The following is an 8856-nucleotide window of genomic DNA, read 5'->3' on the forward strand; positions in this document are numbered from 1 at the left end:
TATTGACTCCCCCATTTTATGGATTTCCTCGCAGAGTACCAACCCCCCTACTTATTCCACCCCCTACAATTAAGCACAAAAGAGTACTGCTGAACACAGAAAAACATACCTCTGTTTGAATTCGTGATATGATACATCCTTGTTTTCTGATAGATTCCATCAAAACCAAGTTTAACAAACATCAAAATTTTATATTTTTGTTATTTTTATTTTTTTATTCGTTAGAGCCTGTAAAGGAATAATGGGAATGTCAGGCAAGCATATGAAAAAATAAATAAGCAAAAAAGGTAACACAACAGACACTAGAGTACGTGATAGACGAACAAGTCAGTAGAAAACTTTCTTACTTTCATTTGTCAAATAACAGAAGCACGAGAAGCAGCCGGCAAAGAGATTTTTTAGAAATCTTCTAGGAGACCAAATGTTATGACCTTTCAATTTTTTATGCAAATGATGTGTTCTGATTTCTAGGAAACCTTTATTAACCTCTATTTGTCTCCCTAAACTTATCACTGCTTTATGAGGCCCCCCCTGTCGACTCTCAATTCACGTATTCACGCAAAATTTTTTGGCAATTCACGTATTCACGCGCGAAAAAAACCATTTTCACGTTCACGCGCTGATTTTGCTTTTAATTCTTTTGTTAAACGATTGTGACCTTATTGGGCTAAATTTGACCTTTTTATGGCCAACATAAAGTTTTCTGCAGTTTTTTGACCTTATTCTCGACAGCGTCGACCTTTTAAGACCTCTTACAATTATTGGAGCTTTCATAGGGCAATGTTTAAGGTCTGTCTATCACGTCTATCCCGTCAAAGTTACAAAAAACTACCTCTCTGGCGTACGGTGGTATAAAACCCGCCTGAATTTGCTTTTTAAGGGAGGTAAGTGCAAAGTTAAGCCTTAGCTTTAAGGTTTCCCCCCGAATTTTTTTCGTCGCAGGCCTTAAATATATTTTATTTTGAGAATAAATTTAAATCGAGGTTTGGCCCAAATTTATGGTCTGGAAAGTCGCGAGCTTCAAAGAGGTGGTACAACCAGATGACGCAAATTCCAAAGTTTGACCCCTGTCTCATTGAAGAAAAGCTGTGGAAAGGAAAAAGCGAGCGAAGCGAGCGCGAAAATTTTTTGACAACTTTCACTCTTTCATTGCTGAGAAAACGGCCTCAACACACTATTGTTACCCTAATATGCCTTGTTTGGTCAAACAATTCATTCAGAATCTTTGATTATTTTCAACACTGATCATTTACTGGTAAAAATCTGGTACGGTGAGTGACGAACCTGCCTTACACGGTGCGGCGTCACAAGAGTTTTTTTCTAAATGTTCGATGATGCAATCATATAAAAATTTTTAGAACTATCTACCTACTTTTGTAAATTATCGAAGAATAAAATACCCTTCACTGTCTCCAAGTTCATGCGGTATCATTTTGTGTACTGCATTTAGTAACAATATAAGAGATTACAGAAAGACGACCATCATTAGCGCCGACGAAGAAAATTTTCTCATTTAGACTTTTTTGTTTTGGCTTAAAACACTCTCGCTGGATGCAATAATTGCATCACAAAATGCGCCCTTAGAAAAATAAGGAAAAAATATTTGTTTCTGTTTCAATTTTTATTTTGAATAACTTTACAATGGCAATAGGTCAATATGATATGAAGGATTATGCGAGCGAAGCGAGCAAGAAAATTTTACATATTTAGGTTTATTCAGTTTTGTTTTAGACAATAATTTGCTTTTCACGTTCACGCTCAAATCTCGATTCACGAATTCACGCTGGTAAAATCTTATTTTCACGTTCACGCGGATATCTCAATTCACGCATTCACGCGTTGAAAAAGTCCAATTCACGTATTCACGACAGAAAAAAGGGTCATTCACGCGTCACGTCAGCCCCTGGGGGAGCCCCCTTTATGGTTTGATGTGTTCTAAAATCTAGAAAAACAGTTTTATTTGTTTTTCTCTACGAAAGATGTGTTCTGAAGCTTTCTAGGGTTACCTAGGTAACAAGAACACGTTAGATGACCTTGATTATACCCCTGTCTCGTCAGAACACATCATTATTTTTAGACATTTCCAGCCGATTAATTTTCGAAGATCTGATTAGAACAGATCAAAATTTCTAGCTGAAATATGCTCTCAGAACACATTGGAAAAAAAGGTCGCCTCGCTGGCTGCTTTCGAAATAAAATGTTGAACAAAGTTCTCTAAATCTAAAAATGGTTCAAAACAGAATTACAGATTTAGTCTATTCTGAGAGGCCTGAATTTCTTAGATGAAGTACTTCATGGGTTTCTAGCCTCAGTCTGTGACAAAGGAAAACGTTACTGTATGACCTTATATCGAAAAGAACATACAAAATTTGTCTATATCTTTCTTTATAAAATTGTAGACAAAAATCCAATAAATAAGATGGTTAAAAAAATTAATTCCTATTATAAATCATTGCTTACAATTCTGTCAAAATTTATTATGAGAACAAATTCATAAGGCTCAATTTTGGCTAAAACCCTAAAAAATCATTGAGTACAAAATACTAGTTATCTCCTAAAAAGATTATTACCAGTAAGAATAAGCCTCAACCCTGAAGTTCAAATGGCTCTAAATTGTTTTAGATAGTAGAGGCTTCATTTTCATAAGGGAAATTATTGGGCGTTCTTATTTTCTCTTTTTTGATTGGTTGAACCAGAGTATCAATGAAATGCGAAATCGTTCAATTTTGCATGCGAGAAAAAAATAAGGGATATTTCAGTGGAGTTAACAGTAAAAAGACAAAAGTCTTTATGTTATTGTTGTCATCCAAAGTAGATGATTCGGAAAGAGAGAACGAGGAGAGAAAGTAAAATGAAGAAAATGATGATGGACACCATGGTTAGTAGATATGGATTTCACCGCTATACGATTTGCACTAAAGTTTCGATAACTCAGGATGTGTGACAGAAGCAGGGATTCAACTCGTAATGTCAGTCTTTCCTTTGGAAATGGAAATTTAATCTTAGGACAGTTTAAGGGAGGTGCACCACTCGTATACTAAGAACAAAGTAGACGAGTTTATGTCAGGCTCGGCGGAACAACGTGGGGAGGCTGAAGGCTCAAAATGAAATAAAACTCGCTGGTAATTTGAGAAAAAATCTCAAGAATGGGAGAGACTGTTACATCTTCAACCCCAGACAATATCAAAAAGAAAACCAAGCTCGGTCCTCTCACACAAGAGCCTTACTCTATAAAAATAAGCAAAACTTTGTCAAGGTTGGTGATTACACATTCAGAACTTGACTGGGATCTGTTACAAAGTTGGCTGTCCAGAACAGAAAGAGCAGAGACAGAACTAATACCATTACCCTGAAGATCTTAAAGGTTCTTTTAAGATCTTATCAAAAGCAAGAATCTTGACTGATCTTACAAAGTTCTTATCAATAATCTGACCAAAATCTTTCTAGATGAAAATCTTTCAAGATCTTGACAGGAACTTAAAAAGATAGGTAGGAATCCTTGAAAAAGTTTCGTTTGAATTCTTAATTGAGATTTTGCCAAGATACTTTGACAATCTTGATAAATCCTTTTTGGATAAACAATTCAAAGATTTTTTAAGATTATTGAAATATCTTTATAAGTTTTCATTAAGATTCTTGAAAGGGTTTCAAGAGTTTTATTTGATTTTTTGGATTAAAAACGAGATGGACAAAAGTTGTTGATTCGTTGTTTCGTTCCAGGTCTTATTCAACACTTTTTTCCATCGAAACGAAAAACGATGAAAAGACGTGGTCAAGGTGCAGGAAGACCGTTAATCATATGGCAACCGATCAAAAAAAGAAAACCAAAGATGACAAGGAGGGGCCCCCAAGGACGGTAGTGGTGAAGAAACAGATGACTTCCAACCTGCGTAAAATTTAATTTTAGTTTTTTTTCAGATTATAACCTGTAAATATTTTAAACTAAATAGTGCATGATAGTTGATATATGAAATAATATATTGTATACTTTGTGAAAAAGATATACGCACNATATTGAATGTATTACGCTCAGGACTTTGATACTGTGGCCCAAAAGGGTCAACGACGGTTTTTTTTAGTACTAATCTTTGTTTTTTTAGTACTAATCTTTGTTTTTTAGTACTAATCTTTGTTTTTTAGTACTAATCTTTGTTTTTTAGTACTAATCTTTGTTTTTTTAGTACTAATCTTTGTTTTTTAGTACTAATCTTTGTTTTTTAGTAACTAATCGTACTGTTTTTTTTTTAGTACTAATTTTGTGTTTTAGTACTAATCTTGTTTCTAGTACTAATCTTTGTTTTTTTAGTACTCTTTGTTTTTTACTAATCTTGTGTTTTAGTACTAATCTTTGTTTTTTAGTACTAATCTTTGTTTTTTTAGTACTAATCTTTGTTTTTTAGTACTAATCTTTGTTTTTTAGTACTAATCTTTGTGTTTTAGTACTAATCTTTGTTTTTTAGTACTAATCTTTGTTTTAGTACTAATCTTTGTTTTTTAGTACTAATCTTTGTTTTTTAGTACTAATCGTTGTTTTTAGTACTACTTTGTTTTTTAGTACTAAGTTTTTTTAGTACTATCTTTGTGTTTTTTAGTACTAAATCTTTGTGTTTTGTACTATCTTCGTGTTTTTTAGTACTTTGTTTTTTTATACTCTTTGTTTTTTAGTTAAGTACTAATCTTTGTGTTTTAGTACTAATCTTTGCTTGTTTGTACTATCTTTTTTTTAGTACTAATCTTGTGTTTTGTGTACTAATCTTTGTTTTTAGTACTATCTTTGTTTTAGTACTAATCTTGTTTTAGTATAATCTTTGTTTTTTAGTACTAATTTTGTTTTTTTAGTACTAATCTTTGTTTTTAGTACAATCTTGTTTTTTTAGTCCTTTCTTGTTTGAGTACAAATTTGACAATTTCCCGTTTCTCGGTTCCGGCATCCTGGCAAGACGTCCATATGAGATAGACCCGGGCATCCGAAAAACCTTGACCGTTTATTCACGAAGAATTCTATGCGAATAATACTTCAAGTTTACTAGGTCCTTCAGTTGAAATACAAATTGCAGATGAGTCAAACACTGCTTCTAATCAAGAGATTGCCACACTAAAAAATTCCATTGTGACAGAAGTGAAAACTATGCTTAACGACTTCAAACAATCTCTCAACGCTGGGGATGAGACATTATCCATCATAGCTCCTTCAAGAGACTCAGAGTTGTTACCTAATGGAAATACATTAGAGACCTCAAGTGGGGAAAATTTACCTGGAGGGCATCCTCCAGAGAAAAGGCTCAGACCATTGTCTGATGTTGATGATGATTTTTCTGACCTTCTACCAAAGCGTCAGAAGATGGACAATCCTACATCAACGTCGTCTTCAGATGACTTGACTAATGATTTTTTTGATTTAGTTGATCAAGAGATGCCTGTTAACATCCTTTATGGGGCTGAAGTTCCTGCCAAACTAGCTTCCCGAATAATAGGACATTTTGTTGAAAAAATGCCGAAGCCAGGAAATTGATTTGTGACCGTCACAAACTACCTGCTAATTGCTCTGCAATCTGTGTTCCCAAGTTGAGGGAATCCATTCTCCAGATGAAATCTTTCAATGAGTACTCGAGACGTCAGGAGAAATCCTTGTTCAATATACAGAGTAGTATTATTCAAGCTTCATCGTGTTTTGTTGACTTGCTTGCTGATGCAATTCAAGCAGAAGATAACTCAAAAGTTATTGACACGCGACTCCTATTGAGGAATTGTTTCGATGGTGTAGCCCTTTTGGGTCATGCAAGCAGATCAGTTTCCAACATGAGAAAGAGAAACCTTAAAAGCTGTCTTGATACAAAATACCAGGCACTCTGTAACCCAAGCAGACCCACATCAGAGTATTTGCTGGGAGATGACCTTGACAAAGGGACGAGAGAAGCTATAGAATCCACCAAGCTGGCTAAATCTTACTCTCCCCATGGCAGTAGCTCTGACAGAGGGAAAAGGTATAAACACTCCTCTGCACCAACCAAAGAAGCTCAGAAATCTAGTTTTGTTTCTTTTTTACCTTTATCTATTTCAAAAATACCGCAAAAGTACCCCTAAAATTATGAGATGCGCGAAAATTAAAGGGTGCGCGAAAGTCCTTATTTGAGGGGTGCGCGAAAATTAAAGGCACGCAAAAATTAAAGGGATTAAGGTACTCCAAAATCCAGTGTTTTGATATCTGATTTTATTTCAGCTTAAAAATGTATTGTGTGAAATGTGGAACAAGAAAAAATTCGATAACAAAAAAATGTGATTCGATCATATGCGATAATGACTCCTCAATTCCCAACTTTGAGGACTTCAGCAAGAGAAAGAACTTGGAGCGACAATCAAGATTTAATAGATCCAATAAGAAAAAGAAGATTGAAAAAAGTGATGAAGAAACCAAGAGCATAAATATTTCTATCTTAAGAGAATACGAACCTAGCAACTTCCGTCAAGTTCAAAGTAAAATGCCAAATTCTATTCAATTGACATTTACTCGTCTGTTTTAATAATATAGTCGAGTAGAATTTTTTTCTTTAGGGCTTTGGGTGTTTTTACATCAAAACAAGGAAAAGGCTATAACTTTAAGGCAGACTGGACATCTAAAAAATGATCCAAATTATTGAAAAAATAAGTACAAAAACTCTCAATCCATAGCCGGGCTGGCAAATTTTTGTGTCAGGGTGGATTTAAGTCCATTTATCAGAGCCTACTTTTTGGTTTTGATAGCCAGTTGAAAATTCAAAACCAATAACTTTCCTTGAGTGGCTTTTGTATGATATGAGAAGACCAATGTATTGTTTTATGTTGAAAATGCCATTAGATTCTGATCTTGTCTTCGTTTGAATACCATGATAATCTATTTGCCTTTGGATGTTGCAAAATCTCAATTTTAATTGAAATTCTGGTCTATATTTAGATACCCGTACCCCTGTCCAGTGCTTACAGAGTTGGACCTATGACCAGGTCAAAAGAGCCGCATATGATAAATTGTCAAGGTATTGCCCTCAGGGCCTGGAAGGAAGTGCAGAAGACTATAAACTCGTTTATCGATCTGGTCAGATTGCTAGGAAATTGCCAGGAACGAATACAGATTTCACCCTTAAAGCATATAAGAAAGATTACGGATCACGCGGCTACGGAAGCATCAACTTGTACCTGATGTTATATAGCACCTCTGATTCCTCGTCTGATTCCTCGTCTGATGTAGACAAAAGGTATACATTTTTTTTATAAGCAACTCTGATTTTCAGGTCAGGCCTAAAGTTGCTAAGGATTTTTCCAAATCCAGGTAAAAAGTTGCTTATGGTTGTTGAGCCAAATATCCTTAGCAACTTCCAATTTTCTGGCTTTTATCCTATTAAGTCAGAAATACCTAAAACTAGGTATTAAAATGCCTTTCATACACATTTTGATGCCAATAAATGCCTAAAATGCCTCTTTTTTATGTATTTTTGGTTGCTTTCTTAGTTTGTGGTCAGCTTCAGCTTTTTATCCTAAATATTCAATAAATTACGGTTTAAACGATATATTTGACACCTCATTGTCAGAAAAGTCATTATGCTCAAGGTGTGAAAATTTTTAGGTGTCAAAATTAATTTTATGTTGAAACTTAATAAAAGTTAGGTTTTACAGAAAATTTCATGGGTATAGCATCATTTTTCAGAAGCTATAAACAAACGTTTCCGGTGGGAACAGAAAAAGCCCTTATTCCAAACTCAAGATATTGTAATTTGAAGTTTTAAGTTTTTCTCAAAAACAATAGAATTTTTGACGTAATGTACGTGAGATGTACGATTTTCAAGATTTGAGAAGGCCGTATTATCTCCTCTTCAATTTTTATTTTGAAAAAATATTTCGGGGTTTTACTTAGGACCATGGAAGGTGTTGATAGGCAAAATTTCATTTTTCATCTGATTATTCCATTTAGGGATAACCTTTCATTGTTAATTTTGCGGAAATTTGGAAAAAAATAATTTCTATTTTCATTTGGAAAATTTTCAGATATTATTTTTTCCAAAAAGTTTCAATTTCTTTGTGGCAAATTTGGAAAAAATTCAAAAATAAAGCCACCAAAGAAAAAGATAATGCACGAGATATCGCCCTATTTAAAGAAACACTTTCTTGTCAACTTTTCGATACTCAAAAGCAAACACATGAGCGAAAGGCTAAAAGGCTAAAAGTGTCTTCAAAAATGAACGAGCCTTTTCCTGGTGATGAAATTTATGAAATCAGGACAGTCAAGGACATATTAAGCAAATCATTGGAAGCATTCAAAAAGAAAAATAATGCAGAGCTCAAGGGATCTGGGATTGAGGTTGACTACAGCGAGAAAGATAATCTCCTCCAAGATCTCATTGAACTTGAAAAGACATCCTTGGACATTAAAAAACAAAGAGACGAAAAAGATGAAAGAATCACAACAACAAGGCTTGGAAATGAGAAAGAGAGCTTTGGAATCTATGTCAGAGACGCAAGAAAGGTTGCAAAAACCAAAAAAAGTTCGAAAGCAAAGGTCAGATAAAAAGAAGATTGACAGTAAAGGTATTGTTGACTGCATCAAGGAAAAATGGTCTTTCTTCGTCTTTTCGGAGAAGCGATACTATTTCATTTTCTAAAGCATTGTGATATTTTATTAGGGAAGAATATTCAACTCTATTGTAAAGCACCGCCTCTAGGTTTTATATAAAAACATTGAAGAAAAGCAAAACTAAAGTATGTCTCGTACGACATTTCTTCCAAATTTTCAAGGTTTAATAGCGGCTTTCAACGTATTTTTGTGAAGTACCCATTTAAAATTAGAAGCTGGCTGATAAGTCAATAGCGAGTTAATGTATTTATATT

At 34.2% G+C, this 8856-nt stretch overlaps 1 long non-coding RNA gene across 1 annotated transcript in view; it reads right to left on the reverse strand.

Moving 5' to 3' along the window:
* Positions 1–297, reverse strand: part of LOC136815220 (uncharacterized) — a 37184-nt gene extending 36887 nt beyond the window's left edge. Inside the window, exon 1 of the long non-coding RNA XR_010847694.1 lies at positions 110–297. This is a non-coding gene — a long non-coding RNA (uncharacterized lncRNA). The remainder of the gene's footprint in view (positions 1–109) is intronic.
* Between the last annotated feature and the right edge of the window lie 8559 nt (positions 298–8856).

The sequence above is a fragment of the Clytia hemisphaerica genome, unplaced genomic scaffold (assembly GCF_902728285.1).
Source record: "Clytia hemisphaerica strain Z4C2 unplaced genomic scaffold, Clytia hemisphaerica genome assembly, whole genome shotgun sequence".
Taxonomy (NCBI): Eukaryota; Metazoa; Cnidaria; class Hydrozoa; order Leptothecata; family Clytiidae; genus Clytia; species Clytia hemisphaerica.